At 38.8% G+C, this 20,310-nt stretch overlaps 1 long non-coding RNA gene across 1 annotated transcript in view; it reads right to left on the bottom strand.

The window, feature by feature from the left end:
* The window catches only part of LOC115029422 (uncharacterized), a 40,384-nt gene extending 20,325 nt beyond the window's left edge, over positions 1–20,059 (bottom strand). The window contains exons 1-2 of the long non-coding RNA XR_003834996.1: positions 20,011–20,059; positions 19,316–19,462 (exon numbers count right to left, since the gene is read on the bottom strand). This is a non-coding gene — a long non-coding RNA (uncharacterized LOC115029422). The remainder of the gene's footprint in view (positions 1–19,315; positions 19,463–20,010) is intronic.
* Positions 20,060–20,310: the final 251 nt, after the last annotated feature.

Below are 20,310 nucleotides of genomic sequence, written 5' to 3'. Positions count from 1 at the left end.
AAGCCAACTTAAAAAAAAACCTAGATTAAACCAGTAAATTTATTTTGTCCTGTATCTAGATACCATGAAGAGTTTCTCTAGTCTGGATGCTTGAACAGAGCACTGTAGGGCTTTGCTCATTGCCTGCATATCTCATACTCCTCAAAGCCTACAGTTGCTGACTTGGCTGCTATCATAGCTGCCATATTGGCTTACATCTTTGTTTGAAGCATAAAGGAATAGCAATGGTTGAGAAGACAAGAAAGCTACAGAGTTCTGCAACAGCGTGGTTTCCTGGCTTTCTCTTTATCTCTGGGATGTTCATATTTTACACTGTGAGCTCCTTTTCTGCTTTCCCCTTCAGGGTTGTTGAAACACACAGTAAATGTTGGTTAAATGCTAGGCATTCTCCTGGTTGTCTCACTGATCTGATTGGTCATCTCCAGGCATGACACATAGGAGAATGCTTCAACTTTATCTCTTTGCAGGAGGGACTGACTTAGCTGTGGTGAATGTACACAAGGTTTCCAACTTTGGGCTCTGGAGTGTTGGTTTTAACTGAGCTACCATACCTCAGGCCAAATCTTTTGTGTAGGACCTATTCCAACAATGAATAAGAAGTGTTTGAAAAGATAACCATGAGAAGATATGATTTTTTGGGCCCTAAGAGGAACCCGTGCAAGATGAATCTGGAAACCTTGATTTATAGAAGGATAGGTACATCTTCAAAGGGTGGTCAACAATCAAAATAACAACAACAGTGAAGCAACATTAAAAAAAACCAAAACAAGCCGGGCGGTGGTGGCACACACCTTTAATCCCAGCACTCGGGAGGCAGAGGCAGGTGGATTTCTGAGTTCGAGGCTACCCTGGTCTACAAAGTGAGTTCCAGGACAGCCAGGACTATAAAGAGAAACCCTGTCTTGAAAAACAAAACAAAAGAAAATAAAACAAAACAAACAAAAAACCCACAAAAAACAAAACATGAAATATCCATGAGTCCATATGGATAGAAATCCACAAACCTATTGGTTGTCTTAGGATAATACTGGAAACCAACTCATTAATATAAAAAATAGTAAATGAAAACATGTAACCTGCCTTCCAGTACCAGCTTCCTGAGTGTAATCAAATATTTGATGAATGAGGTCCTCCTCTCATAGAAATATCTCACCTAGTCAATGAACATAAACTTTAAAAAAGTAGCATTATATTACTGTTTTGCAAACCATTTATGGAATGGTGGATCCAGGTGAAGATACAAATAAATATACAGAACAAGTTTACTTGTAAGTACTACTATAAAAACTTCTAAAACTATTAGTATATAGGGGCTGAGAAGGTGACTCTTTTTGCCAGTAAAGTGTTTGTTGCAAAACCATGAGAATCTAAGATTGGTTCATTAGAACCAACAACAAAAGTTGCATGAAACAGGTCTACAGTTCATGTGCCAAGGAAGTCAAGACAAGAGCATGTTTGGGGTTGGCTGCTTAACTGGCTGAGCTGAGCTGGTGAGGTCATGTTCAGTAAGAAACCCTGTCTCAAGAGATAAAGTGGGGAGCGATTGAGGATGACATTGGCCTCCATATACATTTATATAAGATGACTAAAGTAATTTATATCATAAATTAAAATGGTTTAATATTTAGTAACAAACTAAAATCACCCAGCATGTTATAAATCTAAGGACAAAAGTCATGAGATCATTTCCCATGGTCCTGAAAATACACTGGACAAAACTGAGTACCTATTTTAAAAGTTGATAATACCAATTAATTACCATAATAAAATGCAACTCAGTTTCAAAGATAATGTCTATGTTAATGGAGAAAACATGGGAGATATTCCCTATAGTTGGCACCAGAACAAACAAATCCACCATTATACTGGTGTTAAACAATGACCTTGCATATTAGCCAGCACACTATGTAAGAGAATATGATGAAAGATATACAAAACGAAGAGATAAGACATTTGTAGATTATATTATTTTTGTACCCATAAAACTGAAAGAAATCAACTGAAATAAGTATTGCATACAGTAATATTGTTTAAGAAGAAGCGATTATGTTAAATTAGTATGTATAGTGGGAAGAAAGATTTTTATGTATGCAAATATACAGTTGGAAGATATAACTGAAGAAAATAGTTATTAAATGGGAAGGCAAAAGACAAATAATTTCTAAAACCTATGTTTGATTTGTTAGTCAGGGGAGTCCAAGAGACACTCCCCTCCAAGACAAAACCCAGTAGAGACTATTGCTCTTGTCCTTGGTTGCCTCCCATAGTTAGAGGTAAGTCTCTATTGCTGAAAACACCACCCATTTTTGACCCAGGACTTGGAAAATCAAGCTGCTTTTCACAGGGAAGCCTCCTCCATAAGGACTGGCTTTTATAGTGTTAGGAGGCGCTATGCAAGCTGCCAAGGGAGAAAAGCCATCAACAGTTCTATCCAGGTGTCTTGCCTATGGAGCACAATGCTTGGAATGGCAATATAGCTCCAAAGGGACACTGAAGGTACACAGGTACTCTTTTACCTTGGGGATAACCAACAGCAGTCTAATTAAACATTAGGCCTGCTCCATGGGAAGGAATTCATGACTTGTGCTGTAACTTATCTACATCCCGATGGCTGGGGAGGATATGAAACCTGGAGAAGAACCTACTACTGCCACTTTCCTATGTAAGTATAATCTCTAACTTCATTCCAAATATTTATACGTTCAGGGAACTGAATCTCTCATTCCTTATGAAAGAAAGATATTTCAAAATAATGCACTTCCTTATACTGTGCTAGTATCCACAGGGAAACAATAGTAATGCCTATGTCTTACGGATATTTAAATATTCAACAATAATTATCTCTAGAGTTCTAAATCCATGTCTGGCACATAGTATGCACAATACGACTGGTAGATGCTCAACTTGGCACTATGTGCAACATTTAGAAGGCTTTCCAGAAAAGGTAATTTTGTGGATTTCTTTTGATAAATGTTATGGGTCAATATTTTAAGGTTTTTACCTTTTCAAAACCGTAAATAATTGATGGGCAAAAATATATGTACTTGTGTCTGGAATGATGGTTCAACAGTTATGAACACCAGATGCTCTCTACAGAAAAATACAAAGGAATTCAGAGATTCAAAAGGAACAGCTATCAGATTGGATCAGTAAAATACGGTTGATTAAAAGCAGTAAAATTTGAAAGAAGGAAGTATGGACCGAACTGGTTAAGTCTCAGTTCGATGACATGACATATCAGCCCTTCAAGAACCTGAGTTCTTGTCTTTTAAATTTTTTATTAGATATTTTCTTCATTTACATTTCAAATGCTATCCCAAAAGTCCCCTATACCCTCCCCCTGCCCTGCTCACCTACCCACCCAGTCCCACTTCTTGGTCCTGGCATTCCCCTGTAATGGGGCATATAAAGTTTGCTAGACCAAGGGGCCTCTCTTCCCAATGATGGCTGACTAGGGCATCTTCTGCTACATAGGAAGCTAGAGACATGAGCTATGGGGGTACTGGTTAGTTCATATTGTTGTTTCACCTATAGGGTTGCAGACCCCTTCAGCTCTTTGTGTACTTTCTCTAGCTTCTCCATTGGGGGCCCTGTGTTCCATCCAATAGCTGACTGTGAGCATCCACTTCTGTATTTGCCAGGCACTGGGATAGCCTCACAAGAGACAGCTATATTAGTGTCCTTTCAGCAAAATCTTTCTGGCATATGCAATAGTGCCTGCATTTGGTAGCTGATTATGTGATGGATCCCTGGGTGGGGCAGTCTCTGGATGGTCCATCCTTTTTTCTTAGCCCCAAACTTTGTAACTCCTTCCATGGGTATTTTGTTCCCTACTCTAGGGAGGAATGAAGTATCCACGCATTGGTCTTCCTTCTTCTTGATTTTCTTGTGTTTTGCAAATTGTATCTTGAGTATTCTAGGTTTCTGGGCTAATATCCATTTATCAGTGAGTGGATATAAAGTGACTTCTTTTGTGATTGGGTTACCTCACTCAGGATGATATACACCAGATACGCCCATTTGTCCAAGAATTTCATAAATTCATTGTTTTTAATAGCTGAGTAGTACTCCATTGTGTAAATGCACCACATCTGTATCCATTCCTCTGTTGAGGGACATCTGGGTTCTTTCAGGCTTCTGGCTATTATAAATAAGGCTGCTATGAACATAGTGGAGCATGTGTCCTTCTTACCAGTTGGAACATCTTCTGCGTATATGCCCAGGAGAGGTATTGTTGGATCTTCTGGTAGTACTATGTCCAATTTTCTGAGGAACCGCTAGACTGATTTCCAGAGTAAGAACCTGAGTTCTAATTGAACTCGTTAACTTGTACTGAATAAGATATCTCATTATTGTTTATTTGAGTGTGATCAAATATCCAAAGATATCAGTTTTATAGACTCTTAGGCTGAGTAGATGAGTTCACTAGTGTGAGTCTTGAATACCTGGGCTATGCACAGAAAAGCATGCTGCACTTTAGGAGTATTCTGCTGTAAACCACAACTAGGGTCAGGTGTTCACATGCTGTCAATGCCCAGGAGTTGCTGCAAAGAATCATGGCTGAGTTAGGATGTTCTCTGCAGCACAGTCCAGTGAGAATAGAGGAGATTTTATTACATCCATCCATCTATGTAAACTAAGCATGTAGCCCAGATGTGCATTCTGTTTTATGGCCTACACATCTCTTTGATTCCAAAATCTTACACTGGCTTTTTCTTAAGGAGAATGGAGATCTGGGCCACTAGGCTCTTGCTGCTTTTTAATCTTAGATTTTCAGTTCTTTTAAAAGCAGAAAGACTTGCAAATGAGGATGGTGCAAGTGTAGTTTTCAACCATGTCTTATATGCACATTTTACAATCAGAGAACTCTTTTGGAGGGAGAGCGGGCAAGAAAAATGGGAGGAATGGAGAGAAAAGAGATATGAACTGCAGATGAGAAAATAGAATGAAAAGCTTTTTTTTCTATCAGGCAGTACAGTTTAATAACAGGGCCAATAAAGTAGCAGGCTTTTTGGTACAGATGTTGCTTAGTCATCTAAACTTGTGGTACCCAGTGCAAAGTTATGTGAACCTACTGAAGGAACCTAACTTGTTTTCCAAATGATGTCTACCAATCAAGAAGAGCAAAGCAATTCTTAAGCAGTTATAAATACGAGAAGATGGTATGGTCATGGGTCACAGAAGAGTCAAACAAGTATATTTCTGGAATACAGAGCTCCTTTTGATGAGTGATGATGCAAGACTCAGAAATCTATTTAACACAAACCACACTTAGCTCTTTGAACTACCATAATAGTCAAACTTGGGGTGAAGAAGCATGAAGACTTTTACCTGAGAATCACTGTAATGTAGGAAAGCTAAGTGTGTGTACAAAGGTTCATGTGGTCCTTAGGAGTGATAACTACTTAAAGGTGAGAACACCGAAGGCCAGAATTTCTGTTATGTATCTAAGATGAAACACATACACATTTTTCTGGTTTACATTCATGGAAAAGTGATTTTCCTACAATATTTTAAAGACTTTTTGAACATGGAGTCACTTAAATATTCAATCACTTTGTTCTTCATTTGTCTTGTCTCTTTCCTGATCTCTGAACCTCACCAAACAAAACAGAAATAAAAGGAGGCATCTGAATGTAATGAGAAGAGAGCACATTTAAGAAAATCCCTGTTGCCAGGTTTTGAATGTAATTAAGTATTTTTTAATTTCTAACTGATTGAAATAAGTCTAAAATATAATATTCAATGACATGAAAGTTATGTGGAATTCAAACTTCTATGTTTAGAAGTAAAGTTTTGTGCTATTTTTGGCTACTCTATTCCAATAAATGATGGGGAGTCATAGCAAAGACTTTACATGGCCCATGAAGACAAAATATTCACTATTTAGCCACAGAAGGAATTTGACAATCTCTTCCATAATAGCATGTAAAAAAGCAGTATGTGGTATAATGTGCAAATTTTTATTCCCACAGCCTATTTATTGACTAAGAACAGATTAAGACCTCTACATTATTTAGTGATATTGTTGAACTGAAAGAAAATGCTTAAGTGTCCAATTATTTTTTTTAAAGCCCAATAGAACCTTAGGAACTGAAGGCCCATGTCAGAGCATCGTGCTGTCATCCTTGTGAATGAAATACCTGTTGATCTGCAGAGACTCGGAATTGACCTAGTAGTGTTGTGAAGAATTGAATAAAAGAAAGGAGTAAAGATATGGAGGAGGAGGAAGGAGAAAAAGAAAGGGAAGGAGGAAGAATATCAGGAGGAAAGAGGAAGGAAGGAATGGCTGAGAACCTTCAAGGGAAATGTCCCCAAATCTTCTAAGAGTCAGAAAATGGCATGAATAAATGCTGTTTTATTGGAGGAATCTAGAAATAGCAGAGTTATACATTTAGGATGAATCACAGCTTGAATCCAAAGAAATGAGCAGAAAGTGCAGAGAAAGGCACTATGATTGCAAAGTGTATCACTAGGTGCTTTAAGGTCTACTTCTCTACATCTCCAGAGGGAGGACAGAATAGCTGATATATGGTGTGTAACCAGCAAAGATTGAATGATGGTGAGCTTCCACAGGTGAACTAATGTGATTTGAATGAGGAATTTCCCTCATGAGCTCATGTATTTGGACACTTGGTCTCCTGTTGGTACATTTATTTGAAGAGATTATTGAAGCCTCACTGGAGGAAGTCTGTCACTGAAGGAAGACTTTGAGAGTTCATAGTTCAACTCTACTTACTGTTCCCTTTCTTTGCCCCTGTGTTTTCTTGCAGCAAGAGAAAAGTAACACCACACACACACACACACACACACACACACACACACACACAACTTTGCTAAGTTCTGTTTCCCCATCTAGTAGACGAGGCAAGAATACCTACTTCTTATTTTTGCTGTGAAAACCGCATTTATATAAAGTCTGGAACCAGTATCCATCATATCAGAGAGCCTTGACCAGTGGCTAAGTATTTAGCCCTGGCTGCTCTGGAGTTCACTACGTATACCAAGCTGGCCCCAAACTCACAAAGATCCATGTTTTTGCCTCCTGAGTGCTGTGAATAAAGGCATGGTCCACCACATCTGGCCTGTTGCTATTACTTCTATCTCATTATTTTAAGGATACTGTCAAGCAGATAGTAGTTATTCAGAGTATGTGTTGACAATATAATTAGGAAAAAAAAACTCTCGACAGCCAGCATTAACCTGTCTGAAAGACTGTTTGTGATCTGAAAAGTGTCCTGAATGGACAGCCAAGGTGACAAATTGTCTGAGCTGTTATGAGCTGAGATTATTACAGTTGTAAGTTCCTTTTACTCACAGTAGCCTTAACATTATCAAGCCTATGAGACCCCGGAGACCCATTGGCCTGGCACTGTTGTAAGATATTACACAGAAATAGCACAGTCCGTTGATGATTACAATCAGACATGAGTTTGATTGAGATAAAGAGGCGAAGGAGAAAGAAGGAGAAAAATCTATGCATTTCCTGAAGAATGCCACATGCTGAAAAAGTTCTCTTTTCCCCAAGCCTTACAGAATACAACAGACTCTGCGACTGTCTTCCCCCCACATTTGAAGACTTGACAGAAGCCAAAAGGAAATCAAACCTTTAGCTCTGGCCTGTCCGTGACCTTCCTCAGAGGTTAATTGAGATAGGAAAGAAAAAGTAACAAATCTTTCCCTGTTCGATTACAGCGCACATTTCCCAGCCTTTTTCTTTCTTTCTGTTTTCTTTTCCTTTTTTCATCATTATGAAGCATTAGTGCTAACCGTAAAAAGGGTTGGATTTATTAAACTCGTCATAATTCAAACAAGAGCCAGTGACCATAAAAGTTTGAGACTGGATTTTTCTTTGTGTGTGTGTGTGTGTGTGTGAGTGCATGTATGCATGTGTGCATGCGTGCATGTGTGTGTGTGCACGTATATGTATGAGTACATGTGTGCATGCGTGCATGTGTGTGTTTGTGTGTAGGGTGTGTATGTGTGTGTGCATGTATGTGTATGGGTGCATGCGTGTGTGTGTGTGTGTGTGTGTGTATGTTTGTGTGTGTATGTAATAGTTTTTCAGCATGCTGACTTGCAATGTATCACCTGATTCTAACATCTCTGAGGCAGGCAGGCAAAATCGCTACTCCCAGCCCCCGTTTAGAAAGAAAGACACTACAATTGAAATCAGAAAGATTTCTTCCAAATTCACATGGATAGAATGTATCAGAGTCCAGACAAAAATTCCAGCTCTTTGTCTAGCTCTTCCCACTGTAGGACTTGCACTTTGTCTACAAGCCTCCAGGAAAGAGGGGTAGAGAGCAGAGGGCAGTGGACAAAGGCAGCCTGTGAACAAACCTCCAGGCCTTGAACTGAGCTAGCCATAGGCTTGGCCATCTTTATATGAAACACATGCCCTGATGACATTTATCATGTTGGATGTGCATGTAAAAGTGACACGCCGCTTGAGGGGGCCTGGGTCACATTCATGAAAAAGGTAACTACAGATGCAGTTCAATCCTGTTTGAATCATGTGCTCATTCATGGGAAGGGATCTATTTTATGAGACATTAACTTTGAATCACATTGTATTGTTTCACTAAAAATAAGCCAATTTCATGTTTATATATTGTATGCATAGTTTGTAACCTTTAATAAGTTTTATCTTGACTGTTAGTAGATTATACGGAGACATAGTTTGCAGACAATGGAGTCTATGTGGTGACTAAAGTCTCCTCTACAGTAATACTGGAGCAACTATATCTTTTGCATCCAGTGAGGTTTATATTTGTGAAAATATTGGTTTTCCTTTTACCATAGCTTAGATTTTCATATTACATATGAACTCTATCATCTATTATATATAATCACACCTTACACACATATAAAATGCATGTGGGTATATTCCCTAAATATAATTAAATGCTACATAAATTGATAAATGGATGGTCACTGTAGAAAATAAATGTTTCCTAAGCATCTGGAATATTCATATTTAAATATTCTCATTTAGACTATTTTAATAATGCTGCATTTTATAAGTTAAGAATAAAAGGCTAGTATTAAGCCTGTAATTCTTTTGGAAGCTTAAATAAAATTTGTTTCAAACACTGTTTCAAGTGTGTTTGTGTATATGTATCGTTAGGGGGTGTGGTTGCCAAGATGGAGCACATTGCTTTGAGGGGAATCTAAACATGGATGTAATGACAAAGGATTGCAAACACATTCAAACTCTTTGAGAAATGCTTTCTTTGATCTGACAGTTCTCTTTCTTTTTTACCCTCCCTATCCCATAAATATCTGAAGAGGAACTCTACTAGATGATGAACAGGAAAACCCAGCTTGTGGGTGCTCTGTGCTGGCATGAAGACATTGCTGATATCAACATCTGTAACCATCATCGAATGGCATAGCTAATTGACATACAGTAACTGAGCGGCTCCACAATCCACTAAATATATCTTATAATCTGACTCACTTGAAGTCAATCTACTTGTATGAATAGTTTATTTTTCTGAATAGTCTTGTCACCAAGCTATTTTGAAACTCAGAAGTACTAATGTTAATAACCTGCCCATAATTATTTCTCTACAGCTTATGCTGTTACGTAAGGAAAAAAAATGGTAAAAATGAGAAAAAAGAGTTCTTAACTTGAGCTAAATAGGTGAGACATAGACTAAATTATAGTACTTATGTTGAAAATACTATTTTCCAGCATTTGAACTTTTCCATTATGGCATGACTAAGAAAAAATTGCACGCCTACAGATTTGCATACACAATGGATTTTACTTAGAGGAATTAGTTTTATCAGAAGAAAGGTGAAAGATAATTTTTAAAAAAGGAATGAAAAAGCTCTCCTCACTCTATGCTCTTATCTTTTTCTTACATAACAAATTCTAGTTCTTTTAAAACTCACTGCTCGCCTTTCCTTGCCCACATCCCAAAGCAAAGCATAAGACACTCACATTAAAGAGTCGTGCTCAGCAGCCTTGTCTGTCATCACTGGATGTAAGGAGGCCTCAGCTACACATGTAAATAGTCACCTTTAATTTAGAAGCTAGCTGTTTACCCCCACCCTTCCCATCCAACTTCAACATCCCTCTCTCTTCCTCTCACACTAATAGTTTTGCTTCTCATTTCAATAAAAGACTAAGAAAGCAGAAAGAAACATTTCATTACCAAATCTAATCTTATGTACTCTGCTATGTTCCTTTTTACACTGGGTTTCTTAACTTGTTTTTCTGTTCTGTAATATAATATTTTAACTAAATCCACTGATGAGAAAGGGGATGTACTGTGGCTTACAGTTTCATAGGGATATAGTGCATCATATCATGAGGTGAAATATGGCAGCGGGCAGGGAAGGCATGGTGCCAGGAACAAGAAGATGTTTGATCACATCACACCTACTCCTAGAAGTTCACAGGAACAGGAAGTGGGACAGGACTATAAAGCCTCAAGGCCTAAATCCAGTGAACTACTTTCTCCACCTCCTAGGGTTCCACAACCTTCCAAAAACAATGCCATCAGCTGGCAACCAATTGTTCAATCAGTTGGGAACAGTTCCACACACAAAATCCACAACATTGGGTGAATGTTTTTCAGCATAAGGCCAGTGCTTTTATTCTCAAAGTAGAAATCGACTCCCATTCCCTGGGGTCAGTTCAGAAAATAACTCTTGCAATTGTCCTATCTTTCTCTTGTATCTTCAGTTGCTACTCTTTTTACAAGATGGCTCCAGTCAGTACAAACACAAGTCATTATAGCTTCAACTAAGATAAACTCTTTTCTAAGACTCCATGTCTTAATATTGGTCTTAATTCTTTGTTCTATCATAGGGTAAAGTCCTTAAGTGTGTCTGCTTCTGGATTCTCCACCTCTACCTCATCACTGACCTCTCTGCTGTATCCATGCCCTTCAGGTTGTCTCCCTGGTTGCACAGAAGCCCATTTTGTGGGACCCCTGGCATTCTCTCTCCAGCACAATGAATAGTCTCTTCTTAGCTCATGTCCTTTTTGACCAATCAACATTTGAAATAGGTTATCTCTCTTAAATTTTATTCTTCTGTCATAGATTTTGGCGATGTCCTGCCAGGGTAGTCCTTTTCTATCCAAAGCCTGTCTTAGACTTCCCCCTTTCCAGCTACCCTTAACTCTGATCCTTTTCCTTTAGCTTCTTGAGCACTTTGTTGTTGTTTTCAGTCTAAATGCTTATAATTTTCAAATCTATCATCTCTAGACTAAGACTTGCCCTGAGCTACACACACACACACATATATGTATATGCATATGCGTATGCATATGCGTATGCATATATGTATATGTATGAATGATTGGTCAACCTTTCTTCCACCTAAATGCAAGATCTGACTTCCTATGTTTTGGATTCTTGGTGAGAAGCAGATAGAAGAGACTGGCTGTACTCTCCCAGCCAGAGACCTCTGTTTAAACACTGAGTCCAAGATGGAGTAGCACTTGTTTTCCTGCATTCTTAATTATCATGCTGATACTTCCCCTGAGTAAGATCAGGAATCATTCCCTAAGCACAGGACTCCCCCAACTCCAGTACAACCTCTTCTCATAGTTCTTAATTGTTCTACAATCTAATATAAATAAAAGGCCATCCTTCAAGTAAATCTGTGAGATGTGTTTAAAATTTTTCCCTTTATTTTTAGACATTTACTTCATAGGCACGAAGAGGATATTTTCTGGACAAATGTTTTTCATGTGATACAAATCTTATCAAGTTATAATAAACAGCCCAGAAGCCATTAAACAGATCAGTATAAAGTAGAAAAAAATTCATTCAAGAAAACATATTTCAACAGATTGGAATAAGGAATTCAATGGAAAGTCGCCTGGAAATGGGTGGCAATCAGGACTTTTCATTCAGAAGGAAAACATGCTGATAACACTCAATTGAGGGGGTTGTGCTTTAATAAGCAGGGACTCGATAAGTTACAGCCAGGACTTTATGTAACAGCCATCTCAAATGCATGTCCTAGCATTGATTGGTTACTGCTAGGAACCAGGATACAAAGAGAGCCCACTGAAAGGCTGTAACTAAGTGAATTAGCCATTCAAACGAGCAAGTCCTCTGGCTAGTTTGGTCGCAGTACTGCACCTCAGTTTCTCTAATGCTAGTCTAGGGCAAATGCTCAGAGCAACTAATTCTTTCCTTGGTTCCCAGACTGGCCTTGAGCAGCAAAAGGCAACTGGATTGATTTTGCTCTGGCAGCAGCTTGGTGGGAACATAAACTAGCGATGCTTGGGAACAGAAGGTCTGGGAAGGAGTAGATGCTTTCCTGATATACTGCATGAAACCCCCGACTGCTGTCTGCACTTAAGGCCGCAGTGGTGCTAGCAGTAAACACTAACATTTCCAAAGAATTGTCTAATATTCATGGCAGAATCTATAAAAGGTGACTTTGAATAATCCTTTCCCAGAAAAACCTGTAAAAGTTTTATAAAATATGCCACAAAAAATGACTCACTGTAGATGTAATTACTGTGCAACCTTGGAAGCTGATGTAAAAGATTCAGCTGCCAGCATGTTAACGGCCGCCTAATATATGGGTTGTTTGATTGGAGTCTTTGGGCAAAACTGCGAAATTCCTAACCCATTGCCGCTATATATTTTATCAGGGACAAATTTAGCTACTTTCATTTTTTAAGATGCCAGTTTAGACACCACAGTGAATCAAGTCAGCGTTGCTTAATTGCTTGCATGCATTAAATCTAACACGTTTCTGCAAACACTAATTTAAGTCCTTGTTTATTTTTGTTTTGCTACGGCAGAAAATTTCTAATGCCTAAATTATAAAATTTGGCAAGACCATTGCTTTCTTAGCAACAGCCGCAACAACAAAAACCTCTGAGTATTACTAGTGGAGTTTCCTTTACGAAGTTGGTAGCTGTTTGGTGGTTTTTTAAAAATTATTTTTATCTAAAATTAATGATATGGTAGGTAATGAGCTTTTATGTGTACTTTGATTTTAATTACATTATAGCGTCTGCGTGGGTAGAGTGGAGATCCAGTTTCTAGAAGCATCAGGCACTGTACATTTCCTCTAGGCCTTTAGCCTTGGCTAGGGTGATCAGGCACTGTCAATTTAAGAGCTAATGTCAACCAAATATGTCAACTTTTGAAAAATGTCTTCTTATTATAAAATGCTCACTCTATAACCATCACCATCTAGGTTTTGGTCTCATGGGCTGTCACCTTTGGAAAATTGAGCATAAATTGAATTTTGCAAAATCGATTCTATGTTAATGTCACTACAGGTGTTTGCTTGTTCAATGACCTTAGCAATGAATCTTTTGGAAATGAGACCTCTTCCCTTATTTTTTAAGTAGGTTTATCTGGTCTGTAAATTTACAGATGTAATATTTTATTCAAGGCGTGGCCCATTCTAACTATAGGCAGAGGCTATTTGGCAAAGGACTGCTATTATGTATGGGTCTTCTATATTAGTAATTAGGACCATTATAAAAGTTAGAGCCCAGCACAGTAGGCACACATGTGAATTGAACCCTCAGGTTAATGCGTTCATTACATATCCCCCCTTTAGTCTATGATTGAAGTTGTAAGTATGCAGGGATTTTATTCTACCAATCTATGGATGTCCCAAAAGTTTTATGCAGTTGAAGTTATACCTCATTGAGAGGAACTGTAGCTGAATGTCTTTTGTTATTTATGGGTAAACGAAACTGCTTGTGTAGAGAGGGGCTTTTAAAACCACATGAAACATGCTAAAACGTAGGATTCACAGGGACACTTCCCCATGTTCCAGTGACAGTAAGCACTCCCTTATGTTTTGCAATTCTGAGTTTCATAACTACAGTTATTGAAATGAAAACTGTGCTACACATTTAATCTCATTTGTATAGTAATACATTTATGGATGCTTCATGAAATTGAATTTCTTTGTCATCAAGTTAATCCCGGTTAAGGATTACAATGATTTTTACCTCAGTCTGTAGTTGCAGAGCAAATGTATCTGCATTTATTTGCAAGTTATTTCAACTGTGAGCATCTCTTCATCCCTTAATTTGCTTATGCATGAGGTCTCAAGTCATCAGTGTCAGTGGTTAGAAGACCCAAGTCACATCAAAGTAGAGGATGGTGAACAGTCCATGGGTGGATGGGGAAAGTATATATACACATGGGAATTTTCATGTTTACATTTGTGAATGTAAGCCAGAAAGGATGTCTGTAGAGGCCAGGAACCCAGAGAAGGACCATATGGGAGCTAGAGGAGGTAAGGTGGAGGAAAGATACTAGAATACAGGTGATATAAAAGTAGGGAGTTGTGGGGGGGGGCGATACTGGGGATAGAAAACCTTAAGTAGGGGTGGGGATAGAGGGATGAGGAAAGAGTTAATCATATTTAAGGATATATGAAGAATCCATATGAAACCTACAACTTAGTAAACTAATTATAAATATGTAGTACAAAAGAATTCAACTATAAGTGTCCTCTGTGAGTGGATAATGGTGATCCCAGAAGCCATAGGGTCTTCATTGAAAATCCCACTGCCAGAAATGCAGTACCTCCTCAGAGCTGTTGGTCTTCGAGGTGTCCATAACAATACTGCCTATTAACACTGCTAGTTGTTGCACTAAACGGAAAGATCCTATTACCAAAGATGCTTCATGCTTTGGCTTCAGGACAGAGAGAAACCAAATTGGAACTGAGCTAAAAGTCTTTGTCTTGCTTTCTAGCTTTCACAGTGCCAGGAGATATAAATGAACTGCTGTTGGGGAGAACGAAACAGAAGAGGGGAACAGGAGGGGATGGAGGGCGTAGGGGAATGCATCAGCAATATTACTGGGCTGTGGACTCCACACATTATGCCAGGCAAGATACAAATATATATCCACATACCTACAGATGCCTAAGTTTGTACAGAGATGCCAGAAATATACAATCATCAACAAATGGTGCTGCACAGATGAATGTGGAAAAATGAAACTAGATCCCCAATTCTTACCCTGCACAACACTCAGCTCCAAATAGATCAAAGTATCCACATAAGATATGATACCTTGAATCTGATAGAGCAAGGTGTAAGAAACATGGTTGAACTTAAAGGCATGGGAAAGAACTTGCTGGTGAGACCTAGTATGGCATTGATTAAAACTAAAAATTGACCAATAATACACATGGAAAAGCTTATGTACAGCAAAAAGCCACCAGTTTTCCAGTGAAGAGGAAGCATATAGAATGGTAAAAACAAATCTTTACCAGTCAGCTCTTTGTCTGACAGAAGGTTGTTTTTTGGAATATACAAAGTACTAAAATGTTAAACAACAAAGAATCCAATTTAAAATTGGGGCATAGAACCAAAACAGAATTTCTCAAAAGGCAAAATACATATGACTAAAAAATATTTTTTCAAATTTCCTTAGACACCAGGGATATACAATTTGGAACTAGCTTGAGATTTCAATTTATCCCATTCAGAATAGTCAACACTAAAAACAAGCATAGCAGACATTGGCGTGGCTGTAGGAAAGGAGAAATGAATGCTGATGGGAATACAAACAGGTGGAACCACTATGAAAATAGGTGTGGCCACACCTCACAAAGTGGGAAATAGATCTAGCCATGCCATTCTTTAGTATACATCCGACATATGTTGTATCTTACTGCAGAGATTCAGTAGATACAGAGAGATGCTCCTCCGTGCTCACTGCTGCTCTAGTCACAGAAGCTAGAAAATGGAAGCAGCGAACTGATAATTAGGAATGAATATGTGGTACATTTATAGAACAGAATATTTTGGTTATTATTTAGCTATCAAAATTGAAATTATTAAATAACTGAAAGAAAACCAGTCACCCTGAGAGAGGTAACTCAGAACCAGAAACTCAGAAACACAAATGTTAGTTTGAAATTTCTTAGATGTGTGTGCTTTGTTTGCAATATATGGTTATTGAGAAACTATAAAGGAATAATATGGAAGATGGGATTTTTCAGGTGACAGATCATAGAAGACATTGATATAAAGAGGGAAAGGAAATTATGGAACATAAAGGACTAAATGAGGCGGAAGATGGGAAAGCAGGGCAGAGGAGAAGCTATGGGGGAGGAAAGCTAATATGGGGGCTGGAGAGATGGCTTAGTGGTTAAGAGCACTGTCTACTCTTCCAGAAGTCCTGGGTTCAATTCCTAGCAACCACCTTGTGGCTCACAACCATCTGTAATGGGATCTGATGCCTTCTTCTGGTGTGTCTTTAAATCTTTTTTTTTTAAAAAAGCAATATGGAAACCTACTACTTGTAGAAGCTTTCTAAATGTATACATATACAAAAAGAACTTTAATGGAGTTACCCTATAATGAAGTGGAAATACCCTAACTAGATACCACAGGCTAGCAACTAAAAACCCTAGGACCAGAAATGGATTACATCTTTTTGAGTAGTTGGAGTTACATGAACCCTTGAATAATATTGTGGCTGCCCTTGGCTATTGTCCAGAACTTGGTGATAAGACCCTTTTACTGAAAATAACACATCCTTGAGTCGCTTGGAGAAATCAAGCTGGTCCTCCCCTGGAAGCGTCATTTTCTCCTGGTTAGCTCTCATAATTCTGGAAGGTGCTATGCAGGCTCCTGGAGGAGAGAAACGTTTTTCTCATCCATCTGTGAACCCTGAAAGATCTAACAATGTCTGTCCTAACACAGTAGGCACATGGCTACATTCGTAGTATTAATGTTGTGGGTGTAACTAACCACTGACTGATTGGATCTGAGATCAGTTTTTTGAAGTAGAATCCATACTTGGCACTGTGAATGCAGGCAAGATTCTGAGGACAGACTGAAGCACTAGAGGAGACTCTATTGCCCTTCCAAGGACCTGGAATGTTCATGGAAGAAGGGACAGAAAGATTCCAAATGCAGACGTGGGTGGGTAACTCCAAGGAAACAGTGTTTTTCAGCTATAACAAGGCAAGTCACACATATAAACTCTTAGCGATTATGACAGAAGCACATAGCCTGTTCAAGAGCTAGCCAGATAGGATTCCAGCTTGGAAGCAGGGAAGCAAGCATATAATCCTACCCCTAGGTGAGAAAACATTGACATTTGATAGCTTCCAGAAAAGTCAGCGTTGGGTTTGGTTCTGGTTTAATGGCATGATCTCTGGTATAGCTATACATTTCAACAGCTCTGAGATTCAACTTTTCCAAACAATTTTGAATTAAATTGCTCTCTAGAACAACAGTTGAGAATTTAAACCTGAGAAGATAGCTCACTGAGTAAAGTCCTTCCTTCCCATGGGTGAGGATCTGAGCTCAAGATTCAGAACCCACATAAAAATGCCCGGTGTGGTGGCCTGTGCTTGTAATTCCAGCATAGGACAGGAGAGAAGAGGATTCCTAGTGTTCTCTGGTCAAATTGGGAAGCTTCAGGGCATCTTGTAAGACTGTCTCGGAAGAACTTGTTTGCTGCTCCTTAGGATGGTACCCGGTTTTTCTTCCTTCACAGGTATGTGCATGCATCTGAATATCCATCTACATCTGCATCTGCACCTACTTGCACAGGAGCAAATGCACATGCATAGCCCAAAGGGTCTTTCTATCCACTGAGCTTGCCCACAAGCATGCAAAACCTGATGGCAATGGCAATGTGCTCCCCTTACCCCTTCCCCTCTCTGCCTCAGACTCTTCCCCCTGCCCCTTCTTCCCTCCCTCCCTCCTTCCTTTCTCAGTGTCTACTCCCCCTCTCCTCTTCTTTCCCTCAGTTTATCTTTGTGTGTGTGTGTGAACCAATCTGTATCACCATAGATCAATAGTCAAGCACTACACCAATGAGGACATCTCTAACTTTTTATCTCAGTTTAGAAATGAATGGAGTTCAGAATATACGACTCTTCTATATGGTGACGGTCACATAAAAAAATGCCTTTCTTATAGCTATAAGAAAAATCCATTCTGAAGTCTGAATCCAGAAGACCTTGAGTCAAATCTGAAAGAATGGGCCTAACTAAGTTTAACGTGCAAGGGTGGAGGAAATGCATTTTTCATCCTTCACAAATGCAAGGATTGAGAATAAATTTCCCAGCTATAAATCTTAGCCATGCAAGTGCAAGATTCCTCACTGGCCTTCATGAACATTGTATAGACACATAAAAGATGGCAATAATGCAAGGATTGGAATAAGGGGGAAGGTAAAAAGAAAACTTAATTTTCCTCATTCTTTTAAGTGTGAGCCATTGTGATGTTAGGAGTTATAGTGGGAAGAACACGGACAGATACAAAGGTGTGGAACTGCTTCCCAGCTGAAGACTATCATAATCTGACAAGCAGTATGAGGGCCCGGTCTACCTCTGGTGGCAACCGGGTTCATAAGCTGAGAAAATTCTCAGAAAAATAGCTTAATGAGCATCATCTTCAAAGAGGACTCCGAAGGGAAGGTTCTGAGTAAGAAAGACTATTCCTGATCTACCAAGTAGTCAAAAGAGTTGAGAGTACCATAGAAATGAATCTTCCACAGCCCCTACTTGATATTGGCCTAGATTAGTGAAATCTAACTATCCACAGCAAAAGCAGAAACTTTTAAAATGCTACATCAAAGTTTAGAGTCAAACATAACTCTCTTTATTAAAGATTGGGATAAGGAATTAAAACACATGCAGTCTTTCACAAACCAGTGAATGTTCCAGGACATTCACTCCCCCAGGGACATTTCTCAAAGAACAAAACCAGTTTCATACACACTGTCTCAACAGGTAGCCAAGGCTACCCTAAACTTGGAACAGGCTAGTAAGCACCTGTATTTTATAGCAAAGGACAGAGAAGCATTGATGAAATCGCTAGTTGTTTTTACAAAGACATTTGTCACTCAACATTAAAAATAAAACAAAACAAAACAAACAAAAAACCTAGAAACAAAACCAACAACCTGATGAAATTTGAAAGGGTTGCCAGCAGTGTTCTGTATTAAATATTTTGTTATGTATTCTATAGTATTCCTCTTGTTTGGTTCTATGATCATTTATGTTCTTTTAAACAAGACTTGGCAATTTTTAAGACTTAACAGTTAGTTCAAATTCCTAACTACGTGCTCCAAAACCAAGCATCTAGCCAGTCCTAGGCTTAGCTGGTTCGCCGGAATGCGGCCCCTGCGATCATCAGTCCCCACTCTCTTTAAGTTCTGAGATTTTTGTATAAGTACAAGCACTTGCAGTGGTTTGTGAGACCATCACGATTGTTCTCCTGATAACTTCTAAATTCTATCAGCTGCCCAAACTGTGATGGAAGTGTGAGTGGTTGAAGAACGGGACTGTAGCATGTAACAACATGTATCTCAATGTATAAACTTACTCATGCTTTCAGAAGTGACACTGTTTATCTTCATATGCGTGAAATTTGGTCCCATGAGTGCAGTTCTAATTCTTCTGCTGGAGATGGTACAGAAAAGTCAGGCTTCTGTCCTGCTTAGTAGATGACATCAGGCTATTTAATAGAGTCCTGGCACAGGAAAGACTTAAATATTAGTTCAAAGCAAACTCCCACATTTTAAAAATCCTATTCTTTAGACAGTGTTTATTACATCAAGAAAGTATGCTGGATGGGAGGAAAGCTTAAAATACAATTTCTCATGCAGATAGCTTTTTAAATTATATGTATAAACATATAAATAAATAATTAGGAGTCATCTCATTCTTGGTTACTTATTCTTCCAGTGACTCACAATGCAGCTCAGACCTGACCCCTGATTTCTCTCCTGAGCCAATGACATTGCCTTGTAAAGAGGAGACCTTAACCACAGCCTTTAAAAAGAAATCTGCCTGCCTGCTGCTCTATGAACTTTCCATGTACTGTATGCAGGGATATGAGTGTAGCACTATTCTAAGCCCTCTTTACTGATAATTTAATGCTGCCTCTAAATTTAATGCCTATTGCCTTTGCACCAGAAAGCGGTTTTTACTGATGATAATGATGATGGTCATTAGGGCCTTAGAGACTTTTAAAAGGATCCAAGGATGAATGAATAAATAAAAACCACGGTGACTCACTTTGCACCCGATGCCATTAGTGGAACGCACAGCTCAGCACTGCTCCTCTCCCGCACTACGGCACGATTTAAATGTATGTTAAATTTCTTTTTTAAACAAAACGAGGATAATTTATTCAGAGAATATTATGAGATTTCAGAATGTCAGCAATCAGGCAAGCTACAGAAAGGAAATTCATTTTACCATGCTGACTTCTTTTCTCTCTAAAATTAGTCTACTGGAGTGACAACCGGCTTCTGGCAGGCTCTATGCTCACTCCTCCTTCTCAAGCATGGGGGACTTGTTCGTTGCCACAGTTTC

The sequence above is a fragment of the Mus caroli genome, unplaced genomic scaffold (genome assembly GCF_978045245.1).
Source record: "Mus caroli unplaced genomic scaffold, Mus_caroli_1 scaffold_2, whole genome shotgun sequence".
In the NCBI taxonomy this organism is placed as follows: Eukaryota; Metazoa; Chordata; class Mammalia; order Rodentia; family Muridae; genus Mus; species Mus caroli.
The sequence above is the reverse complement of the archived record's forward strand: the minus strand, read 5'-3'. Positions and strand labels throughout refer to the sequence as shown.